Genomic DNA, 26632 nt, shown 5'->3' with positions numbered 1-26632 from the left:
GAACGGAACGGAACGGAACGGAACGGAACGGAATTCAATGGAATGGAACGGAATGGAATGGAATTCAATGGAATGGAACGGAATTCAATGGAATGGAATGGAATGGAATGGAACGGAATGGAACGGAACGGAACGGAACGGAACGGAATGGAATGGAATTCAGTGGAATGGAATGGAATGGAATGGAATTCAATGGAATGGAATTCAATGGAATGGAATGGAATGGAATGGAATGGAATGGAACGGAATTCAATGGAATGGAATGGAATGGAATGGAATGGAATGGAATGGAATGGAATCGAATGGAATGGAATGGAATGGAATGGAATGGAATGGAATAGAATGGAATCAACCCGAGTGGAATGGAATGGAATGGAATGGAATGGAATGGAATGGAATGGAATTCAAATGGAATGGAATGGAATGGAATGGAATTGAATGGAATGGAACGGAATTCAATGGAATGGAATGGAATGGAATGGAATTCAATGGAATGGAATGGAATCGAATGGAATCGAATGGAATCGAATGGAATCGAATGGAATCGAATGGAATCGAATGGAATGGAATGGAATAGAATGGAATCAACCCGAGTGGAATGGAACGGAACGGAAAGGAATGGAACGGAACGGAAAGGAACGGAATGGAATAGAATGGAATCAACCCGAGTAGAACGGAATGGAATGGAATAGAATGGAATGGAATTGAATGGAACAGAATTCAATGGAATGGAATGGAATGGAATGGAATTCCATGGAATGGAATGGAATGGAATGGAATGGAATGGAATTCCATGGAATGGAATGGAATGGAATGGAATGGAATTCAATGGAATGGAATGGAATCTAATGGAATGGAATGGAATCGACTGGAATCGAATGGAGTCGAATGGAATCGAATGGAATGGAATGGAATAGAATGGAATCAATCCGAGTAGAACGGAAAGGAATGGAACGGAACGGAACGGAACGGAACGGAAGGGAATGGAATGGAATGGAACGGAATTCAATGCAATAGATCGGAATTCAATGGAATGGAACGGAATGGAACGGAACGTAATGGAATGGAATGGAATGGAATGGAATGGAATGGAATGGAATGGAATGGAACGGAATGGAATGGAACGGAATGGAATGGAATGGAATTCAATGGAATGGAATGGAATGGAATGGAATGGAATGGAATGGAATCGAATTGAATCGAATGGAATCGAATGGAATAGAATGGAATCGAATGGAATGGAATGGAATAGAATGGAATCAACCCGAGTAGAACAGAACGGAACGGAACGGAACGGAACGGAACGGAACGGAAAGGAATGGAATGGAATGGAACGGAATTCAATGCAATGGAACGGAATTCAATGGAATGGAAAGGAATGGAACGGAATGGAACGGAACGGAATGGAATGGAAAGGAATGGAATGGAATGGAACGGAATGGAATGGAACGGAATGGAATGGAATGGAATGGAATGGAATTCAATGGGATGGAATGGAATTCAACGGAATTGAATACAATGGAATTCAATAGAATGGAATGGAATGGAATGGAATGGAATGGAATTCAATGGAATGGAATGGAATCGAATGGAATGGAATGGAATGGAATTCAATGGAATAGAATGGAATGGAATGGAATGGAATGGAATGGAATGGAATTCTATGGAATGGAATGGAATGGAATGGAATGGAATTCAATGGTATGGAATGGAATTCCATGGAATGGAATTCAATGGAATTCAATGGAATGGAATGGAATGGAATGGAATGGAATGGAATGGAATGGAATTCAAAGGAATGGAATGGAATGGAATGGAATGGAATGGAATGGAATGGAATGGAATCGAATTGAATCGAATGGAAGAGAATGGAATAGAATGGAATCAATCCGAGTAGAACGGAACGGAACGGAACGGAACGGAACGGAAAGGAATGGAATGGAATGGAACGGAATTCAATGCAATGGATCGGAATTCAATGGAATGGAACGGAATGGAACGGAACGGAATGGAATGGAATGGAATGGAATGGAATGGAATGGAACGGAATTCAATGCAATGGAACGGAATTCAATGGAATGGAACGGAATGGAACGGAATGGAACGGAAAGGAATGGAATGGAATGGAATGGAATGGAATGGAACGGAATGGAATGGAACGGAATGGAATGGAATGGAATGGAATGGAATTCAATGGAATGGAATGGAATTCAATGGAATGGAATGGAATGGAATGGAACGGAATGGAACGGAACGGAACGGAACGGAACGGAATGGAATGGAATTCAGTGGAATGGAATGGAATGGAATGGAATTCAATGGAATGGAATTCAATGGAATGGAATGGAATGGAATGGAATGGAATGGAACGGAATTCAATGGAATGGAATGGAATGGAATGGAATTCAATGAAATGGAATGGAATTCAATGGAATGGAATGGAATGGAATGGAATGGAATGGAATGGAATGGAATGGAATGGAATGGAATGGAATGGAATGGAATGGAATCGAATGGAATGGAATGGAATGGAATGGAATGGAATGGAATGCAATAGAATGGAATCAACCCGAGTGGAATGGAATGGAATGGAATGGAATGGAACGGAATGGAATGGAATGGAATGGAATTCAAATGGAATGGAATGGAATGGAATGGAATTGAATGGAATGGAACGGAATTCAATGGAATGGAATGGAATGGAATGGAATTCAATGGAATGGAATGGAATGGAATGGAATCGAATGGAATCGAATGGAATCGAATGGAATCGAATGGAATCGAATGGAATGGAATGGAATGGAATGGAATAGAATGGAATCAACCCGAGTGGAATGGAACGGAACGGAAAGGAATGGAACGGAACGGAAAGGAACGGAATGGAATAGAATGGAATCAACCCGAGTAGAACGGAATGGAATGGAATAGAATGGAATGGAATTGAATGGAACAGAATTCAATGGAATGGAATGGAATGGAATGGAATTCCATGGAATGGAATGGAATGGAATGGAATGGAATGGAATGGAATTCCATGGAATGGAATTCCATGGAATGGAATGGAATGGAATGGAATGGAATGGAATGGAATTCCATGGAATGGAATGGAATGGAATGGAATGGAATGGAATGGAATTCAATGGAATGGAATGGAATGGAATGGAATGGAATTCAATGGAATGGAATGGAATGGAATGGAATGGAATGGAATGGAATCGACTGGAATCGATTGGAGTCGAATGGAATCGAATGGAATGGAATGGAATAGAATGGAATCAATCCGAGTAGAACGGAAAGGAACGGAACGGAACGGAACGGAACGGAACGGAAGGGAGTGGAATGGAATGGAACGGAATTCAATGCAATAGATCGGAATTCAATGGAATGGAACTGAATAGAACGTAACGTAATGGAATGGAATGGAATGGAATGGAATGGAATGGAATGGAATTCAATGGAATGGAACGGAATGGAATGGAATGGAATTCAATGGAATGGAATGGAATGGAATGGAATGGAATGGAATGGAATCGAATTGAATCGAATGGAATCGAATGGAATAGAATGGAATCGAATGGAATGGAATGGAATAGAATGGAATCAACCCGAGTAGAACAGAACGGAACGGAACGGAACGGAACGGAACGGAACGGAAAGGAATGGAATGGAATGGAACGGAATTCAATGCAATGGAACGGAATTCAATGGAATGGAACGGAATGGAACGGAATGGAACGGAACGGAATGGAATGGAAAGGAATGGAATGGAATGGAACGGAATGGAATGGAATGGAATGGAATGGAATGGAATGGAATGGAATTCAATGGGATGGAATGGAATTCAATGGAATGGAATACAATGGAATTCAATAGAATGGAATGGAATGGAATGGAATGGAATGGAATTCAATGGAATGGAATGGAATCGAATGGAATGGAATGGAATGGAATTCAATGGAATGGAATGGAATGGAATGGAATGGAATGGAATGGAATTCTATGGAATGGAATGGAATGGAATGGAATGGAATTCAATGGAATGGAATGGAATTCCATGGAATGGAATTCAATGGAATTCAATGGAATGGAATGGAATGGAATGGAATTCAATGGAATGGAATGGAATTCAATGGAATAGAATGGAATGGAATGGAATCAACACAAGTAGAAAGGAATGGAACGGAACGGAACGGAACGGAACGGAATGGAATGGAATGAACCCGAGTAGAACGGAATGGAATGGAATGGAATGGAATGGAATGGAATCGAATGGAATGGAATGGAATAGAATGGAATCAACCCGAGTAGAACGGAATGGAACGGAATGGAACGGAATGGAACGGAACGGAACGGAACGGAACGGAACGGAATTCAGTGGAATGGAACGGAATGGAATTGAATTCAATGGAATGGAACAGAATTCAATGGAATGGAATGGAATGGAATGGAACGGAATGGAACGGAACGGAACGGAACGGAACGGAATGGAATGGAATTCAGTGGAATGGAATGGAATGGAATGGAATTCAATGGAATGGAATTCAATGGAATGGAATGGAATGGAATGGAACGGAATTCAATGGAATGGAATGGAATGGAATGGAATTCAATGGAATGGAATGGAATTCAATGGAATGGAATTGAATGGAATGGAATGGAATGGAATGGAATGGAATGGAATGGAATCGAATGGGATCGAATGGAATCGAATGGAATGGAATGGAATAGAATGGAATCAACCCGAGTAGAATGGAATGGAATGGAATGGAATGGAATGGAATGGAATGGAATGGAATGGAATTCAAATGGAATGGAATGGAATGGAATGGAATTGAATGGAATGGAACGGAATTCAATGGAATGGAATGGAATGGAATGGAATGGAATTCAATGGAATGGAATGGAATCGAATGGAATCGAATGGAATCGAATGGAATCGAATGGAATGGAATGGAATAGAATGGAATCAACCCGAGTGGAATGGAACGGAACGGAACGGAACGGAACGGAACGGAACGGAACGGAATGGAATAGAATGGAATCAACCCGAGTAGAACGGAATGGAATGGAATGGAATTGAATGGAACAGAATTCAATGGAATGGAATGGAATGGAATGGAATTCTATGGAATGGAATGGAATGGAATGGAATGGAATGGAATGGAATGGAATGGAATGGAATGGAACGGAATTCAATGGAATGGAATGGAATGGAATGGATTTCAATGGAATGGAATGGAATTCAATGGAATGGAATGGAATGGAATGGAATGGAATGGAATGGAAAGGAATTCAATGAGAATGGAATGGAATGGAATGGAATGGAATGGAATGGAATTCAATGGAATGGAATGGAATTGAGTGGAATTCAATGGAATGGAATGGAATGGAATGGAATGGAATGGAATGGAATGGAATTCAATGGAATGGAATGGAATGGAATGGAATTCAATGGAATGGAATGGAATTCAATGGAATGGAACGGAATGGAATCGAATGGAATGGAATGGAATAGAATGGAATCAACCCGAGTAGAACGGAATGGAACGGAATGGAACGGAATGGAACGGAACGTAACGGAACGGAATTCAATGGAATGGAACGGAATGGAATGGAATTCAATGTAATGGAACGGAATTCAATGGAATGGAATGGAATGGAATGGAATGGAGCGGAACGGAACGGAACGGAATGGAACGGAACGGAATGGAATGGAATTCTATGGAATGGAATGGAATGGAGTGGAATTCAATGGAATGGAATTCAATGGAATGGAATGGAATGGAATGGAATGGAATGGAACGGAATTCAATGGAATGGAATGGAATGCAATGGAAAGGAATTCAAATGGAATGGAATGGAATGGAATGGAAAGGAATTCAAATGGAATGGAATGGAATGGAATGGAATGGAATGGAATGGAATGGAATTCAAAGGAATGGAATGGAATGGAATGGAATGGAATGGAATGGAATGGAATCGAATTGAATCGAATGGAAGAGAATGGAATAGAATGGAATCAATCCGAGTAGAACGGAACGGAACGGAACGGAACGGAACGGAAAGGAATGGAATGGAATGGAACGGAATTCAATGCAATGGATCGGAATTCAATGGAATGGAACGGAATGGAACGGAACGTAATGGAATGGAATGGAATGGAATGGAATGGAATGGAATGGAACGGAATTCAATGCAATGGAACGGAATTCAATGGAATGGAACGGAATGGAACGGAATGGAACGGAATGGAATGGAATGGAATGGAATGGAATGGAATGGAACGGAATGGAATGGAACGGAATGGAATGGAATGGAATGGAATGGAATTCCATGGAATGGAATGGAATTCAATGGAATGGAATTCAATGGAATTCAATGGAATGGAATGGAATGGAATGCAATGGAATGGAATTCAATGGAATGGAATGGAATGGAATGGAATTCCATGGAATGGAATGGAATGGAATTCCATGGAATGGAATTCAATGGAATTCAATGGAATTCCATGGAATGGAATGGAATGGAATGGAAAGGAATGGAATTCAATGGAATAGAATGGAATGGAATGAAATCAACACAAGTAGAAAGGAATGGAACGGAACGGAACGGAACGGAATGGAATGGAATGAACCCGAGTAGAACGGAATGGAATGGAATGGAATGGAATGGAATGGAATGGAATGGAATCGAGTGGAATGGAATGGAATAGAATGGAATCAACCCGAGTAGAACGGAATGGAACGGAATGGAACGGAACGGAACGGAACGGAACGGAACGGAACGGAATTCAATGGAATGGAACGGAATGGAATGGAATTCAATGGAATGGAACGGAATTCAATGGAATGGAATGGAATGGAATGGAACGGAATGGAACGGAACGGAACGGAACGGAACGGAATGGAATGGAATTCAGTGGAATGGAATGGAATGGAATGGAATTCAAAGGAATGGAATTCAATGGAATGGAATGGAATGGAATGGAATGGAATGGAATGGAATGGAACGGAATTCAATGGAATGGAATGGAATGGAATGGAATGGAATGGAATGGAATGGAATGGAATCGAATGGAATGGAATGGAATGGAATGGAATGGAATGGAATGGAATAGAATGGAATCAACCCGAGTGGAATGGAATGGAATGGAATGGAATGGAATGGAATGGAATTCAAATGGAATGGAATGGAATGGAATTGAATGGAATGGAACGGAATTCAATGGAATGGAATGGAATGGAATGGAATTCAATGGAATGGAATGGAATCGAATGGAATCGAATGGAATCGAATGGAATCGAATGGAATCGAATGGAATCGAATGGAATGGAATGGAATAGAATGGAATCAACCCGAGTGGAATGGAACGGAACGGAAAGGAATGGAACGGAACGGAAAGGAACGGAATGGAATAGAATGGAATCAACCCGAGTAGAACGGAATGGAATGGAATAGAATGGAATGGAATTGAATGGAACAGAATTCAATGGAATGGAATGGAATGGAATGGAATTCCATGGAATGGAATGGAATGGAATGGAATGGAATGGAATGGAATTCCATGGAATGGAATGGAATGGAATGGAATGGAATGGAATTCCATGGAATGGAATGGAATGGAATGGAATGGAATTCAATGGAATGGAATGGAATGGAATGGAATGGAATGGAATGGAATCGACTGGAATCGATTGGAGTCGAATGGAATCGAATGGAATGGAATGGAATAGAATGGAATCAATCCGAGTAGAACGGAAAGGAACGGAACGGAACGGAACGGAACGGAAGGGAATGGAATGGAATGGAACGGAATTCAATGCAATAGATCGGAATTCAATGGAATGGAACGGAATGGAACGGAACGTAATGGAATGGAATGGAATGGAATGGAATGGAATGGAATGGAATGGAACGGAATGGAATGGAACGGAATGGAATGGAATGGAATTCAATGGAATGGAATGGAATGGAATGGAATGGAATGGAATCGAATTGAATCGAATGGAATCGAATGGAATAGAATGGAATCGAATGGAATGGAATGGAATAGAATGGAATCAACCCGAGTAGAACAGAACGGAACGGAACGGAACGGAACGGAACGGAACGGAAAGGAATGGAATGGAATGGAACGGAATTCAATGCAATGGAACGGAATTCAATGGAATGGAACGGAATGGAACGGAATGGAATGGAACGGAATGGAATGGAAAGGAATGGAATGGAATGGAACGGAATGGAATGGAACGGAATGGAATGGAATGGAATGGAATGGAATTCAATGGGATGGAATGGAATTCAATGGAATGGAATACAATGGAATTCAATAGAATGGAATGGAATGGAATGGAATGGAATGGAATTCAATGGAATGGAATGGAATCGAATGGAATGGAATGGAATGGAATTCAATGGAATAGAATGGAATGGAATGGAATGGAATGGAATGGAATGGAATTCTATGGAATGGAATGGAATGGAATGGAATGGAATTCAATGGAATGGAATGGAATTCCATGGAATGGAATTCAATGGAATTCAATGGAATGGAATGGAATGGAATGGAATGGAATGGAATGGAATGGAATGGAATTCAAAGGAATGGAATGGAATGGAATGGAATGGAATGGAATGGAATCGAATTGAATCGAATGGAAGAGAATGGAATAGAATGGAATCAATCCGAGTAGAACGGAACGGAACGGAACGGAATGTAACGGAAAGGAATGGAATGGAATGGAACGGAATTCAATGCAATGGATCGGAATTCAATGGAATGGAACGGAATGGAACGGAACGGAATGGAATGGAATGGAATGGAATGGAATGGAATGGAATGGAACGGAATTCAATGCAATGGAACGGAATTCAATGGAATGGAACGGAATGGAACGGAATGGAACGGAATGGAATGGAATGGAATGGAATGGAACGGAATGGAATGGAACGGAATGGAATGGAATGGAATGGAATGGAATTCAATGGAATGGAATGGAATTCAATGGAATGGAATTCAATGGAATTCAATGGAATGGAATGGAATGGAATGCAATGGAATGGAATTCAATGGAATGGAATGGAATGGAATGGAATTCCATGGAATGGAATTCAATGGAATTCCATGGAATGGAATTCAATGGAATTCCATGGAATTCCATGGAATGGAATGGAATGGAATGGAAAGGAATGGAATTCAATGGAATAGAATGGAATGGAATGAAATCAACACAAGTAGAAAGGAATGGAACGGAACGGAACGGAACGGAATGGAATGGAATGAACCCGAGTAGAACGGAATGGAATGGAATGGAATGGAATGGAATGGAATGGAATCGAGTGGAATGGAATGGAATAGAATGGAATCAACCCGAGTAGAACGGAATGGAACGGAATGGAACGGAACGGAACGGAACGGAACGGAACTGAACGGAATTCAATGGAATGGAACGGAATGGAATGGAATTCAATGGAATGGAACGGAATTCAATGGAATGGAATGGAATGGAATGGAACGGAATGGAACGGAACGGAACGGAACGGAACGGAATGGAATGGAATTCAGTGGAATGGAATGGAATGGAATGGAATTCAATGGAATGGAATTCAATGGAATGGAATGGAATGGAATGGAATGGAATGGAATGGAACGGAATTCAATGGAATGGAATGGAATGGAATGGAATTCAATGAAATGGAATGGAATTCAATGGAATGGAATGGAATGGAATGGAATGGAATGGAATGGAATGGAATGGAATGGAATCGAATGGAATGGAATGGAATGGAATGGAATGGAATGGAATGGAATAGAATGGAATCAACCCGAGTGGAATGGAATGGAATGGAATGGAATGGAATGGAATGGAATGGAATTCAAATGGAATGGAATGGAATGGAATCGAATTAAATGGAATGGAACGGAATTCAATGGAATGGAATGGAATGGAATGGAATTCAATGGAATGGAATGGAATCGAATGGAATCGAATGGAATCGAATGGAATCGAATGGAATCGAATGGAATCGAATGGAATGGAATGGAATGGAATGGAATAGAATGGAATCAACCCGAGTGGAATGGAACGGAACGGAAAGGAATGGAACGGAACGGAAAGGAACGGAATGGAATAGAATGGAATCAACCCGAGTAGAACGGAATGGAATGGAATAGAATGGAATGGAATTGAATGGAACAGAATTCAATGGAATGGAATGGAATGGAATGGAATTCCATGGAATGGAATGGAATGGAATGGAATGGAATGGAATGGAATGGAATGGAATTCCATGGAATGGAATGGAATGGAATGGAATTCAATGGAATGGAATGGAATGGAATGGAATGGAATGGAATGGAATGGAATGGAATGGAATGGAATTCCATGGAATGGAATGGAATGGAATGGAATGGAATGGAATGGAATTCCATGGAATGGAATGGAATGGAATGGAATGGAATTCCATGGAATGGAATGGAATGGAATGGAATGGAATTCAATGGAATGGAATGGAATGGAATGGAATGGAATGGAATGGAATGGAATCGACTGGAATCGATTGGAGTCGAATGGAATCGAATGGAATGGAATGGAATAGAATGGAATCAATCCGAGTAGAACGGAAAGGAACGGAACGGAACGGAACGGAACGGAACGGAAGGGAATGGAATGGAATGGAACGGAATTCAATGCAATAGATCGGAATTCAATGGAATGGAACGGAATGGAACGGAACGTAATGGAATGGAATGGAATGGAATGGAATGGAATGGAGTGGAACGGAATGGAATGGAACGGAATGGAATGGAATGGAATTCAATGGAATGGAATGGAATGGAATGGAATGGAATGGAATCGAATTGAATCGAATGGAATCGAATGGAATAGAATGGAATCGAATGGAATGGAATGGAATAGAATGGAATCAACCCGAGTAGAACAGAACGGAACGGAACGGAACGGAACGGAACGGAACGGAAAGGAATGGAATGGAATGGAACGGAATTCAATGCAATGGAACGGAATTCAATGGAATGGAACGGAATGGAACGGAATGGAACGGAACGGAATGGAATGGAAAGGAATGGAATGGAATGGAACGGAATGGAATGGAACGGAATGGAATGGAATGGAATGGAATGGAATTCAATGGGATGGAATGGAATTCAACGGAATTGAATACAATGGAATTCAATAGAATGGAATGGAATGGAATGGAATGGAATGGAATTCAATGGAATGGAATGGAATCGAATGGAATGGAATGGAATGGAATTCAATGGAATAGAATGGAATGGAATAGAATGGAATGGAATGGAATGGAATTCTATGGAATGGAATGGAATGGAATGGAATGGAATGGAATTCAAAGGAATGGAATGGAATGGAATGGAATGGAATGGAATGGAATGGAATCGAATTGAATCGAATGGAAGAGAATGGAATAGAATGGAATCAATCCGAGTAGAACGGAACGGAACGGAACGGAACGGAACGGAAAGGAATGGAATGGAATGGAACGGAATTCAATGCAATGGATCGGAATTCAATGGAATGGAACGGAATGGAACGGAACGGAATGGAATGGAATGGAATGGAATGGAATGGAATGGAACGGAATTCAATGCAATGGAACGGAATTCAATGGAATGGAACGGAATGGAACGGAATGGAACGGAATGGAATGGAATGGAATGGAATGGAATGGAATGGAATGGAACGGAATGGAATGGAACGGAATGGAATGGAATGGAATGGAATGGAATTCAATGGAATGGAATGGAATTCAATGGAATGGAATTCAATGGAATGGAATGGAATGGAATGGAATGGAATGCAATGGAATGGAATTCAATGGAATGGAATGGAATGGAATGGAATTCCATGGAATGGAATTCAATGGAATTCCATGGAATGGAATTCAATGGAATTCCATGGAATGGAATTCAATGGAATTCCATGGAATTCCATGGAATGGAATGGAATGGAATGGAAAGGAATGGAATTCAATGGAATAGAATGGAATGGAATGAAATCAACACAAGTAGAAAGGAATGGAACGGAACGGAACGGAACGGAATGGAATGGAATGAACCCGAGTAGAACGGAATGGAATGGAATGGAATGGAATGGAATGGAATGGAATCGAGTGGAATGGAATGGAATAGAATGGAATCAACCCGAGTAGAACGGAATGGAACGGAATGGAACGGAACGGAACGGAACGGAACGGAACGGAACGGAATTCAATGGAATGTAACGGAATGGAATGGAATTCAATGGAATGGAACGGAATTCAATGGAATGGAATGGAATGGAATGGAACGGAATGGAACGGAACGGAACGGAACGGAACGGAATGGAATGGAACTCAGTGGAATGGAATGGAATGGAATGGAATTCAATGGAATGGAATTCAATGGAATGGAATGGAATGGAATGGAATGGAATGGAACGGAATTCAATGGAATGGAATGGAATGGAATGGAATTCAATGAAATGGAATGGAATTCAATGGAATGGAATGGAATGGAATGGAATGGAATGGAATGGAATGGAATGGAATGGAATGGAATCGAATGGAATGGAATGGAATGGAATGGAATGGAATGGAATGGAATAGAATGGAATCAACCCGAGTGGAATGGAATGGAATGGAATGGAATGGAATGGAATGGAATGGAATGGAATGGAATTCAAATGGAATGGAATGGAATGGAATGGAATTGAATGGAATGGAACGGAATTCAATGGAATGGAATGGAATGGAATGGAATTCAATGGAATGGAATGGAATCGAATGGAATCGAATGGAATCGAATGGAATCGAATGGAATCGAATGGAATCGAATGGAATGGAATGGAATGGAATGGAATAGAATGGAATCAACCCGAGTGGAATGGAACGGAACGGAAAGGAATGGAACGGAACGGAAAGGAACGGAATGGAATAGAATGGAATCAACCCGAGTAGAACGGAATGGAATGGAATAGAATGGAATGGAATTGAATGGAACAGAATTCAATGGAATGGAATGGAATGGAATGGAATTCCATGGAATGGAATTCCATGGAATGGAATGGAATGGAATGGAATTCCATGGAATGGAATGGAATGGAATGGAATGGAATGGAATGGAATTCAATGGAATGGAATGGAATGGAATGGAATGGAATTCAATGGAATGGAATGGAATGGAATGGAATGGAATGGAATGGAATGGAATCGACTGGAATCGATTGGAGTCGAATGGAATCGAATGGAATGGAATGGAATAGAATGGAATCAATCCGAGTAGAACGGAAAGGAACGGAACGGAACGGAACGGAACGGAACGGAAGGGAATGGAATGGAATGGAACGGAATTCAATGCAATAGATCGGAATTCAATGGAATGGAACTGAATAGAACGTAACGTAATGGAATGGAATGGAATGGAATGGAATGGAATGGAATGGAATTCAATTGAATGGAACGGAATGGAATGGAATGGAATTCAATGGAATGGAATGGAATGGAATGGAATGGAATGGAATCGAATTGAATCGAATGGAATCGAATGGAATAGAATGGAATCGAATGGAATGGAATGGAATAGAATGGAATCAACCCGAGTAGAACAGAACGGAACGGAACGGAACGGAACGGAACGGAACGGAAAGGAATGGAATGGAATGGAACGGAATTCAATGCAATGGAACGGAATTCAGTGGAATGGAACGGAATGGAACGGAATGGAACGGAACGGAATGGAATGGAAAGGAATGGAATGGAATGGAACGGAATGGAATGGAACGGAATGGAATGGAATGGAATGGAATGGAATTCAATGGGATGGAATGGAATTCAATGGAATGGAATACAATGGAATTCAATAGAATGGAATGGAATGGAATGGAATGGAATGGAATTCAATGGAATGGAATGGAATCGAATGGAATGGAATGGAATGGAATTCAATGGAATGGAATGGAATGGAATGGAATGGAATGGAATGGAATTCTATGGAATGGAATGGAATGGAATGGAATTCTATGGAATGGAATGGAATGGAATGGAATGGAATTCAATGGAATGGAATGGAATTCCATGGAATGGAATTCAATGGAATTCAATGGAATGGAATGGAATGGAATGGAATTCAATGGAATGGAATGGAATTCAATGGAATAGAATGGAATGGAATGGAATCAACACAAGTAGAAAGGAATGGAACGGAACGGAACGGAACGGAACGGAATGGAATGGAATGAACCCGAGTAGAACGGAATGGAATGGAATGGAATGGAATGGAATGGAATCGAATGGAATGGAATGGAATAGAATGGAATCAACCCGAGTAGAACGGAATGGAACGGAATGGAACGGAATGGAACGGAACGGAACGGAACGGAACGGAACGGAATTCAGTGGAATGGAACGGAATGGAATTGAATTCAATGGAATGGAACAGAATTCAATGGAATGGAATGGAATGGAATGGAACGGAATGGAACGGAACGGAACGGAACGGAACGGAATGGAATGGAATTCAGTGGAATGGAATGGAATGGAATGGAATTCAATGGAATGGAATTCAATGGAATGGAATTGAATGGAATGGAATGGAATGGAACGGAATTCAATGGAATGGAATGGAATGGAATGGAATTCAATGAAATGGAATGGATATCAATGGAATGGAATGGAATGGAATGGAATGGAATGGAATGGAATGGAATGGAATGGAATGGAATCGAATGGAATGGAATGGAATGGAATGGAATGGAATGGAATAGAATGGAATCAACCCGAGTGGAATGGAATGGAATGGAATGGAATGGAATGGAATGGAATGGAATGGAATTCAAATGGAATGGAATGGAATGGAATGGAATTGAATGGAATGGAACGGAATTCAATGGAATGGAATGGAATGGAATTCAATGGAATGGAATGGAATCGAATGGAATCGAATGGAATCGAATGGAATCGAATGGAATCGAATGGAATCGAATGGAATGGAATGGAATGGAATGGAATAGAATGGAATCAACCCGAGTGGAATGGAACGGAACGGAAAGGAATGGAACGGAACGGAAAGGAACGGAATGGAATAGAATGGAATGAACCCGAGTAGAACGGAATGGAATGGAATGGAATGGAATGGAATTGAATGGAACAGAATTCAATGGAATGGAATGGAATGGAATGGAATTCCATGGAATGGAATGGAATGGAATGGAATTCCATGGAATGGAATGGAATGGAATGGAATGGAATGGAATGGAATGGAATTCCATGGAATGGAATGGAATGGAATGGAATGGAATGGAATGGAATCGACTGGAATCGATTGGAGTCGAATGGAATCGAATGGAATGGAATGGAATAGAATGGAATCAATCCGAGTAGAACGGAAAGGAACGGAACGGAATGGAACGGAACGGAACGGAAAGGAATGGAATGGAATGGAACGGAATTCAATGCAATAGATCGGAATTCAATGGAATGGAACGGAATGGAACGGAACGTAATGGAATGGAATGGAATGGAATGGAATGGAATGGAACGGAATGGAATGGAACGGAATGGAATGGAATGGAATTCAATGGAATGGAATGGAATGGAATGGAATGGAATGGAATGCAATGGAATCGAATTGAATCGAATGGAATCGAATGGAATAGAATGGAATCGAATGGAATGGAATGGAATAGAATGGAATCAACCCGAGTAGAACAGAACGGAACGGAACGGAACGGAACGGAACCGAACGGAAAGGAATGGAATGGAATGGAACGGAATTCAATGCAATGGAACGGAATTCAATGGAATGGAACGGAATGGAACGGAATGGAACGGAACGGAATGGAATGGAAAGGAATGGAATGGAATGGAACGGAATGGAATGGAACGGAATGGAATGGAATGGAATGGAATGGAATTCAATGGAATGGAATGGAATTCAATGGAATGGAATACAATGGAATTCAATAGAATGGAATGGAATGGAATGGAATGGAATGGAATTAAATGGAATGGAATGGAATCGAATGGAATGGAATGGAATGGAATTCAATGGAATGGAATGGAATGGAATGGAATGGAATGGAATGGAATGGAATGGAATGGAATTCTATGGAATGGAATGGAATGGAATGGAATGGAATTCAATGGAATGGAATGGAATTCCATGGAATGGAATTCAATGGAATTCAATGGAATGGAATGGAATGGAATGGAATTCAATGGAAAGGAATGGAATTCAATGGAATAGAATGGAATGGAATGGAATCAACACAAGTAGAAAGGAATGGAACGGAACGGAACGGAACGGAACGGAATGGAATGGAATGAACCCGAGTAGAACGGAATGGAATGGAATGTAATGGAATGGAATGGAATCGAATGGAATGGAATGGAATAGAATGGAATCAACCCGAGTAGAACGGAATGGAACGGAATGGAACGGAATGGAACGGAAAGGAACAGAACGGAACGGAACGGATTTCAATGGAATGGAACGGAATGGAATGGAATTCAATGGAATGGAACAGAATTCAATGGAATGGAATGGAATGGAATGGAACGGAATGGAACGGAACGGAACGGAACGGAACGGAATGGAATGGAATTCAGTGGAATGGAATGGAATGGAATGGAATTCAATGGAATGGAATTCAATGGAATGGAATGGAATGGAATGGAATGGAACGGAATTCAATGGAATGGAATGGAATGGAATGGAATTCAATGGAATGGAATGGAATTCCATGGAATGGAATGGAATGGAATGGAATGGAATGGAATGGAATGGAATGGAATGGAATGGAATGGAATGGAATCGAATGGAATGGAATGGAATCGAATGGAATGGAATGGAATAGAATGGAATCAACCCGAGTAGAATGGAATGGAATGGAATGGAATGGAATGGAATGGAATGGAATGGAATTCAAATGGAATGGAATAGAATGGAATCAACCCGAGTGGAATGGAACGGAACGGAACGGAACGGAACGGAACGGAATGGAATAGAATGGAATCAACCCGAGTAGAACGGAATGGAATGGAATGGAATTGAATGGAACAGAATTCAATGGAATGGAATGGAATGGAATGGAATTCTATGGAATGGAATGGAATGGAATGGAATGGAATGGAATGGAATGGAATAGAATGGAACGGAATTCAATGGAATGGAATGGAATGGAATGGAATTCAATGGAATGGAATGGAATTCAATGGAATGGAATGGAATGGAATGGAATGGAATGGAATGGAATGGAATGGAAAGGAATTCAATGAGAATGGAATGGAATGGAATGGAATGGAATGGAATGGAATGGAATGGAATTCAATGGAATGGAATGGAATGGAGTGGAATTCAATGGAATGGAATGGAATGGAATGGAATGGAATGGAATGGAAAGGAATTCAATTGAATGGAGTGGAATGGAATGGAATGGAATGGAATGGAATGGAATGGAATGGAATTCAATGGAATGGAATGGAATTCAATGGAATGGAACGGAATGGAATCGAATGGAATGGAATGGAATAGAATGGAATCAACCCGAGTAGAACGGAATGGAACGGAATGGAACGGAAGGGAACGGAACGGAACGGAAAGGAATTCAATGGAATGGAACGGAATGGAATGGAATTCAATGTAATGGAACGGAATTCAATGGAATGGAATGGAATGGAATGGAATGGAATGGAACGGAACGGAACTGAACGGAACGGAACGGAATGGAATGGAATTCAATGGAATGGAATGGAATGGAGTGGAATTCAATGGAATGGAATTCCATGGAATGGAATGGAATGGAATGGAATGGAATGGAACGGAATTCAATGGAATGGAATGGAATGCAATGGAAAGGAATTCAAATGGAATGGAATGGAATGGAATGGAAAGGAATTCAAATGGAATGGAATGGAATGGAATGGAATGGAATGGAATGGAATGGAATGGAATTCAAATGGAATGGAATGGAATGGAATGGAATTGAATGGAATGGAACGGAATTCAATGGAATGGAATGGAATGGAATGGAATTCAATGGAATGGAATGGAATCGAATGGAATCGAATGGAATCGAATGGAATCGAATGGAATCGAATGGAATGGAATGGAATAGAATGGAATCAACCCGAGTGGAATGGAACGGAACGGAACGGAACGGAACGGAATGGAATAGAATGGAATCAACCCGAGTAGAACGGAATGGAATGGAATGGAATTGAATGGAACAGAATTCAAAGGAATGGAATGGAATGGAATGGAATGGAATGGAATTCTATGGAATGGAATGGAATGGAATGGAATGGAATTCAATGGAATTCAATGGAATGGAATGGAATTCGATGGAATGGAATGGAATGGAATGGAATTCAATGGAATGGAATGGAATTCAACGGAATAGAATGGAATGGAATGGAATCAACACAAGTAGAAAGGAATGGAACGGAACGGAACGGAACGGAACGGAATGGAATGGAATGAACCCGAGTAGAACGGAATGGAATGGAATGGAATGGAATGGAATGGAATCGAATGGAATGGAATGGAATAGAATGGAATCAACCCGAGTAGAACGGAATGGAACGGAATGGAACGGAATGGAACGGAACGGAACAGAACGGAACGGAACGGAATTCAATGGAATGGAACGGAATGGAATGGAATTCAATGGAATGGAACAGAATTCAATGGAATGGAATGGAATGGAATGGAACGGAATGGAACGGAACGGAACGGAACGGAACGGAATGGAATGGAATTCAGTGGAATGGAATGGAATGGAATGGAATTCAATGGAATGGAATTCAATGGAATGGAATGGAATGGAATGGAATGCAATGGAACGGAATTCAATGGAATGGAATGGAATGGAATGGAATGGAATGGAATGGAATGGAATGGAATGGAATGGAATCGAATGGAATGGAATGGAATCGAATGGAATGGAATGGAATAGAATGGAATCAACCCGAGTAGAATGGAATGGAATGGAATGGAATGGAATGGAATGGAATGGAATGGAATTCAAATGGAATGGAATGGAATGGAATGGAATTGAATGGAATGGAACGGAATTCAATGGAATGGAATGGAATGGAATGGAATTCAATGGAATGGAATGGAATCGAATGGAATCGAATGGAATCGAATGGAATCGAATGGAATCGAATGGAATGGAATGGAATAGAATGGAATCAACCCGAGTGGAATGGAACGGAACGGAACGGAACGGAACGGAACGGAATGGAATAGAATGGAATCAACCCGAGTAGAACGGAATGGAATGGAATGGAATTGAATGGAACAGAATTCAATGGAATGGAATGGAATGGAATGGAATTCTATGGAATGGAATGGAATGGAATGGAATGGAATGGAATGGAATGGAATGGAATGGAATAGAATGGAACGGAATTCAATGGAATGGAATGGAATGGAATGGAATTCAATGGAATGGAATGGAATTCTATGGAATGGAATGGAATGGAATGGAATGGAATGGAATGGAATGGAATGGAAAGGAATTCAATGAGAATGGAATGGAATGGAATGGAAAGGAATGGAATGGAATGGAATTCAATGGAATGGAATGGAATGGAGTGGAATTCAATGGAATGGAATGGAATGGAATGGAATGGAATGGAATGGAATGGAATTCAATTGAATGGAATGGAATGGAGTGGAATGGAATGGAATGGAATGGAATGGAATGGAATGGAATTAAATGGAATGGAATGGAATTCAATGGAATGGAACGGAATGGAATCGAATGGAATGGAATGGAATAGAATGGAATCAACCCGAGTAGAACGGAATGGAACGGAATGGAACGGAATGGAACGGAACGGAACGGAACGGAATTCAATGGAATGGAACGGAATGGAATGGAATTCAATGTAATGGAACGGAATTCAATGGAATGGAATGGAATGGAATGGAATGGAACGGAACGGAACGGAACGGAACGGAACGGAACGGAATGGAATGGAATTCTATGGAATGGAATGGAATGGAGTGGAATTCAATGGAATGGAATTCAATGGAATGGAATGGAATGGAATGGAATGGAATGGAACGGAATTCAATGGAATGGAATGGAATGCAATGGAAAGGAATTCAAATGGAATGGAATGGAATGGAATGGAAAGGAATTCAAATGGAATGGAATGGAATGGAATGGAATGGAATGGAATGGAATGCAATGGAATTCAAATGGAATGGAATGGAATGGAATGGAATTGAATGGAATGGAACGGAATTCAATGGAATGGAATGGAATGGAATGGAATTCAATGGAATGGAATGGAATTCCATGGAATGGAATTCAATGGAATTCAATGGAATGGAATGGAATGGAATGGAATAGAATGGAATCAATCCGAGTAGAACGGAAAGGAACGGAACGGAACGGAACGGAACGGAACGGAAAGGAATGGAATGGAATGGAACGGAATTCAATGCAATAGATCGGAATTCAATGGAATGGAACGGAATGGAACGGAACGTAATGGAATGGAATGGAATGGAATGGAATGGAATGGAACGGAATGGAATGGAACGGAATGGAATGGAATGGAATGGAATGGAATTCAATGGAATGGAATGGAATTCAATGGAATGGAATACAATGGAATTCAATAGAATGGAATGGAATGGAATGGAATGGAATGGAATTAAATGGAATGGAATGGAATCGAATGGAATGGAATGGAATGGAATTCAATGGAATGGAATGGAATGGAATGGAATGGAATGGAATGGAATGGAATGGAATGGAATTCTATGGAATGGAATGGAATGGAATGGAATGGAATTCAAAGGAATGGAATGGAATTCCATGGAATGGAATTCAATGGAATTCAATGGAATGGAATGGAATGGAATGGAATTCAATGGAATGGAATGGAATTCAATGGAATAGAATGGAATGGAATGGAATCAACACAAGTAGAAAGGAATGGAACGGAACGGAACGGAACGGAACGGAATGGAATGGAATGAACCCGAGTAGAACGGAATGGAATGGAATGGAATGGAATGGAATGGAATCGAATGGAATGGAATGGAATAGAATGGAATCAACCCGAGTAGAACGGAATGGAACGGAATGGAACGGAATGGAACGGAAAGGAACAGAACGGAACGGAACGGATTTCAATGGAATGGAACGGAATGGAATGGAATTCAATGGAATGGAACAGAATTCAATAGAATGGAATGGAATGGAATGGAACGGAATGGAACGGAACGGAACGGAACGGAACGGAATGGAATGGAATTCAGTGGAATGGAATGGAATGGAATGGAATTCAATGGAATGGAATTCAATGGAATGGAATGGAATGGAATGGAATGGAACGGAATTCAATGGAATGGAATGGAATGGAATGGAATTCAATGGAATGGAATGGAATTCCATGGAATGGAATGGAATGGAATGGAATGGAATAGAATGGAATGGAATGGAATCGAATGGAATGGAATGGAATCGAATGGAATGGAATGGAATAGAATGGAATCAACCCGAGTAGAATGGAATGGAATGGAATGGAATGGAATGGAATGGAATGGAATGGAATTCAAATGGAATGGAATGGAATGGAATGGAATTGAATGGAATGGAACGGAATTCAATGGAATGGAATGGAATGGAATGGAATTCAATGGAATGGAATGGAATCGAATGGAATCGAATGGAATCGAATGGAATCGAATGGAATCGAATGGAATCGAATGGAATGGAATGGAATAGAATGGAATCAACCCGAGTGGAATGGAACGGAACGGAACGGAACGGAACGGAACGGAATGGAATAGAATGGAATCAACCCGAGTAGAACGGAATGGAATGGAATGGAATTGAATGGAACAGAATTCAATGGAATGGAATGGAATGGAATGGAATTCTATGGAATGGAATGGAATGGAATGGAATGGAATGGAATGGAATGGAATGGTATAGAATGGAACGGAATTCAATGGAATGGAATGGAATGGAATGGAATTCAATGGAATGGAATGGAATTCAATGGAATGGAATGGAATGGAATGGAATGGAATGGAATGGAATGGAAAGGAATTCAATGAGAATGGAATGGAATGGAATGGAATGGAATGGAATTCAATGGAATGGAATGGAATGGAGTGGAATTCAATGGAATGGAATGGAATGGAATGGAATGGAATGGAATGGAAAGGAATTCAATTGAATGGAGTGGAATGGAATGGAATGGAATGGAATGGAATGGAATGGAATGGAATTCAATGGAATGGAATGGAATTCAATGGAATGGAACGGAATGGAATCGAATGGAATGGAATGGAATAGAATGGAATCAACCCGAGTAGAACGGAATGGAACGGAATGGAACGGAAGGGAACGGAACGGAACGGAAAGGAATTCAATGGAATGGAACGGAATGGAATGGAATTCAATGTAATGGAACGGAATTCAATGGAATGGAATGGAATGGAATGGAACGGAACGGAACGGAACTGAACGGAACGGAACGGAATGGAATGGAATTCCATGGAATGGAATGGAATGGAATGGAATGGAACGGAATTCAATGGAATGGAATGGAATGCAATGGAAAGGAATTCAAATGGAATGGAATGGAATGGAATGGAAAGGAATTCAAATGGAATGGAATGGAATGGAATGGAATGGAATGGAATGGAATGGAATGGAAATCAAATGGAATGGAATGGAATGGAATGGAATTGAATGGAATGGAACGGAATTCAATGGAATGGAATGGAATGGAATGGAATTCAATGGAATGGAATGGAATCGAATGGAATCGAATGGAATCGAATGGAATCGAATGGAATCGAATGGAATGGAATGGAATAGAATGGAATCAACCCGAGTGGAATGGAACGGAACGGAACGGAACGGAACGGAATGGAATAGAATGGAATCAACCCGAGTAGAACGGAATGGAATGGAATGGAATTGAATGGAACAGAATTCAAAGGAATGGAATGGAATGGAATGGAATGGAATGGAATGGAATGGAATGGAATGGAATGGAATTCTATGGAATGGAATGGAATGGAATGGAATGGAATTCAATGGAATGGAATTCAATGGAATTCAATGGAATTCCATGTAATGGAATGCAATGGAATGGAATGGAATGGAATTCTACGGAATAGAATGGAATGGAGTGGAATCAACACAAGTAGAAAGGAATGGAACGGAACGGAACGGAACGGAACGGAATGGAATGGAATGAACCCGTGTAGAACGGAATGGAGTGGAATGGAATGGAATGGAATGGAATGGAATGGAATGGAATGGAATGGAATAGAATGGAATCAACCCGAGTAGAACGGAATGGAACGGAATGGAATGGAATGGAACGGAACGGAACGGAACGGAATTCAATGGAATGGAACGGAATGGAATGGAATTCAATGGAATGGAACGGAATTCAATGGAATGGAATGGAATGGAATGGAACGGAACGGAACGGAACGCAACGGAACGGAATGGAATGGAATTCAATGGAATGGAATGGAATGGAGTGGAATACAATGGAATGGAATTCAATGGAATGGAATGGAATGGAATGGAATGGAATGGAACGGAATTCAATGGAATGGAATGGAATGGAATGGAAAGGAATTCGAATGGAATGGAATGGAATGGAATGGAAAGGAATTCAAATGGAATGGAATGGAATGGAATGGAATGGAATGGAATTCAAATGGAATGGAATGGAATGGAATGGAATTGAATGGAATGGAACGGAATTCAATGGAATGGAATGGAATGGAATGGAATTCAATGGAAAGGAATGGAATCGAATGGAATCGAATGGAATCGAATGGAATCGAATGGAATGGAATGGAATAGAATGGGATCAACCCGAGTGGAATGGAACGGAACGGAACGGAACAGAACGGAATGGAATAGAATGGAATCAACCCGAGTAGAACGGAATGGAATGGAATGGAATTGAATGGAACAGAATTCAATGGAATGGAATGGAATGGAATGGAATTCAATGGAATGGAATGGAATGGAATGGAATGGAATGGAATGGAATTCAATGGAATGGAATGGAATGGAATGGAATGGAATGGAACGGAACGGAATGGAATGGAATTCAATGGAATGGAATGGAATTCGATGGAATGGAATGGAATGGAATTCAATGGAATGGAATGGAATGGAATGGAATTCAATGGAATGGAATTGAATGGAATGGAATTGAATGGAATCGAAAGGAATCGAATGGAATCGAATGGAATGGAATGGAATAGAATGGAATCAACCCGAGTAGAATAGAATGGAATGGAATGGAATGGAATGGAATGGAATGGAATGGAATGGAATGGAATGGAATTCGAATGGAATGGAATGGAATGGAATGGAATGGAATGGAATGGAATGGAACGGAATTCAATGGAATGGAATGGAAAGGAATGGAATTCCATGGAATGGAATGGAATTCAATGGAATTCAATGGAATGGAATGGAATGGAATGGAATGGAATGGAATGGAATGGAATTCAATTGAATGGAATGGAATTCAATGGAATGGAATGGAATGGAATGGAATGGAATCGAATGGAATGGAATTCAATGGAATGGAATGGAATTCAATGGAATGGAATGGAATGGAATGGAATGGAATGGAATGGAATTCAATGGAATGGAATTCAATGGAATGGAATGGAATGGAATGGAATTCAATGGAATGGAATTAGAATGGAATCAATCCGAGTAGAACGGAAAGGAACGGAACGGATCGGAACGGAACGGAACGGAAAGGAATGGAATGGAATGGAACGGAATTCAATGCAATGGATCGGAATTCATTAGAATGGAACGGAATGGAACGGAATGGAACGGAACGTAATGGAATGGAATGGAATGGAAGGGAATGGAATGGAATGGAACGGAATGGAATGGAATCGAATTGAATCGAATGGAATCGAATGGAATAGAATGGAATCGAATGGAATGGAATGGAATAGAATGGAATCAACCCGAGTAGAACGGAACGGAACGGAACGGAACGGAACGGAACGGAAAGGAATGGAATGGAATGGAACGGAATTCAATGCAATGGATCGGAATTCAATGGAATGGAACGGAATGGAACGGAAAGTAATGGAATGGAATGGAATGGAATGGAATGGAATGGAATGGAATGGAATGGAACAGAATTCAATGGAATGGAATGGAATGGAATGGAATGGAATGGAATGGAATGGAATTCAAAGGAATGGAATGGAATGGAATGGAATGGAATGGAATGGAATCGAATTGAATCGAATGGAAGAGAATGGAATAGAATGGAATCAATCCGAGTAGAACGGAACGGAACGGAACGGAACGGAACGGAAAGGAATGGAATGGAATGGAATGGAATTCAATGCAATGGATCGGAATTCAATGGAATGGAACGGAATGGAACGGAACGTAATGGAATGGAATGGAATGGAATGGAATGGAATGGAATGGAATGGAATGGAACGGAATTCAATGCAATGGAACGGAATTCAATGGAATGGAACGGAATGGAACGGAATGGAACGGAATGGAATGGAATGGAATGGAATGGAATGGAATGGAACGGAATGGAATGGAACGGAATGGAATGGAATGGAATGGAATGGAATTCAATGGAATGGAATGGAATTCCATGGAATGGAATTCAATGGAATTCAATGGAATGGAATGGAATGGAATGCAATGGAATGGAATTCAATGGAATGGAATGGAATGGAATGGAATTCCATGGAATGGAATATAATGGAATTCCATGGAATGGAATTCAATGGAATTCAATGGAATTCCATGGAATGGAATGGAATGGAATGGAAAGGAATGGAATTCAATGGAATAGAATGGAATGGAATGAAATCAACACAAGTAGAAAGGAATGGAACGGAACGGAACGGAACGGAATGGAATGGAATGAACCCGAGTAGAACGGAATGGAATGGAATGGAATGGAATGGAATGGAATGGAATGGAATCGAGTGGAATGGAATGGAATAGAATGGAATCAACCCGAGTAGAACGGAATGGAACGGAATGGAACGGAACGGAACGGAACGGAACGGAACGGAACGGAATTCAATGGAATGGAACGGAATGGAATGGAATTCAATGGAATGGAACGGAATTCAATGGAATGGAATGGAATGGAATGGAACGGAATGGAACGGAACGGAACGGAACGGAACGGAATGGAATGGAATTCAGTGGAATGGAATGGAATGGAATGGAATTCAATGGAATGGAATTCAATGGAATGGAATGGAATGGAATGGAATGGAATGGAACGGAATTCAATGGAATGGAATGGAATGGAATGGAATGGAATGGAATGGAATGGAATGGAATGGAATGGAATGGAATCGAATGGAATGGAATGGAATGGAATGGAATGGAATGGAATAGAATGGAATCAACCCGAGTGGAATGGAATGGAATGGAATGGAATGGAATGGAATGGAATGGAATTCAAATGGAATGGAATGGAATGGAATGGAATTGAATGGAATGGAACGGAATTCAATGGAATGGAATGGAATGGAATGGAATTCAATGGAATGGAATGGAATCGAATGGAATCGAATGGAATCGAATGG

Source organism: Gorilla gorilla, chromosome 18 (genome assembly GCF_029281585.2).
Source record: "Gorilla gorilla gorilla isolate KB3781 chromosome 18, NHGRI_mGorGor1-v2.1_pri, whole genome shotgun sequence".
Lineage (NCBI taxonomy): Eukaryota > Metazoa > Chordata > Mammalia > Primates > Hominidae > Gorilla > Gorilla gorilla.
The sequence above is the reverse complement of the archived record's forward strand: the minus strand, read 5'-3'. Positions refer to the sequence as shown.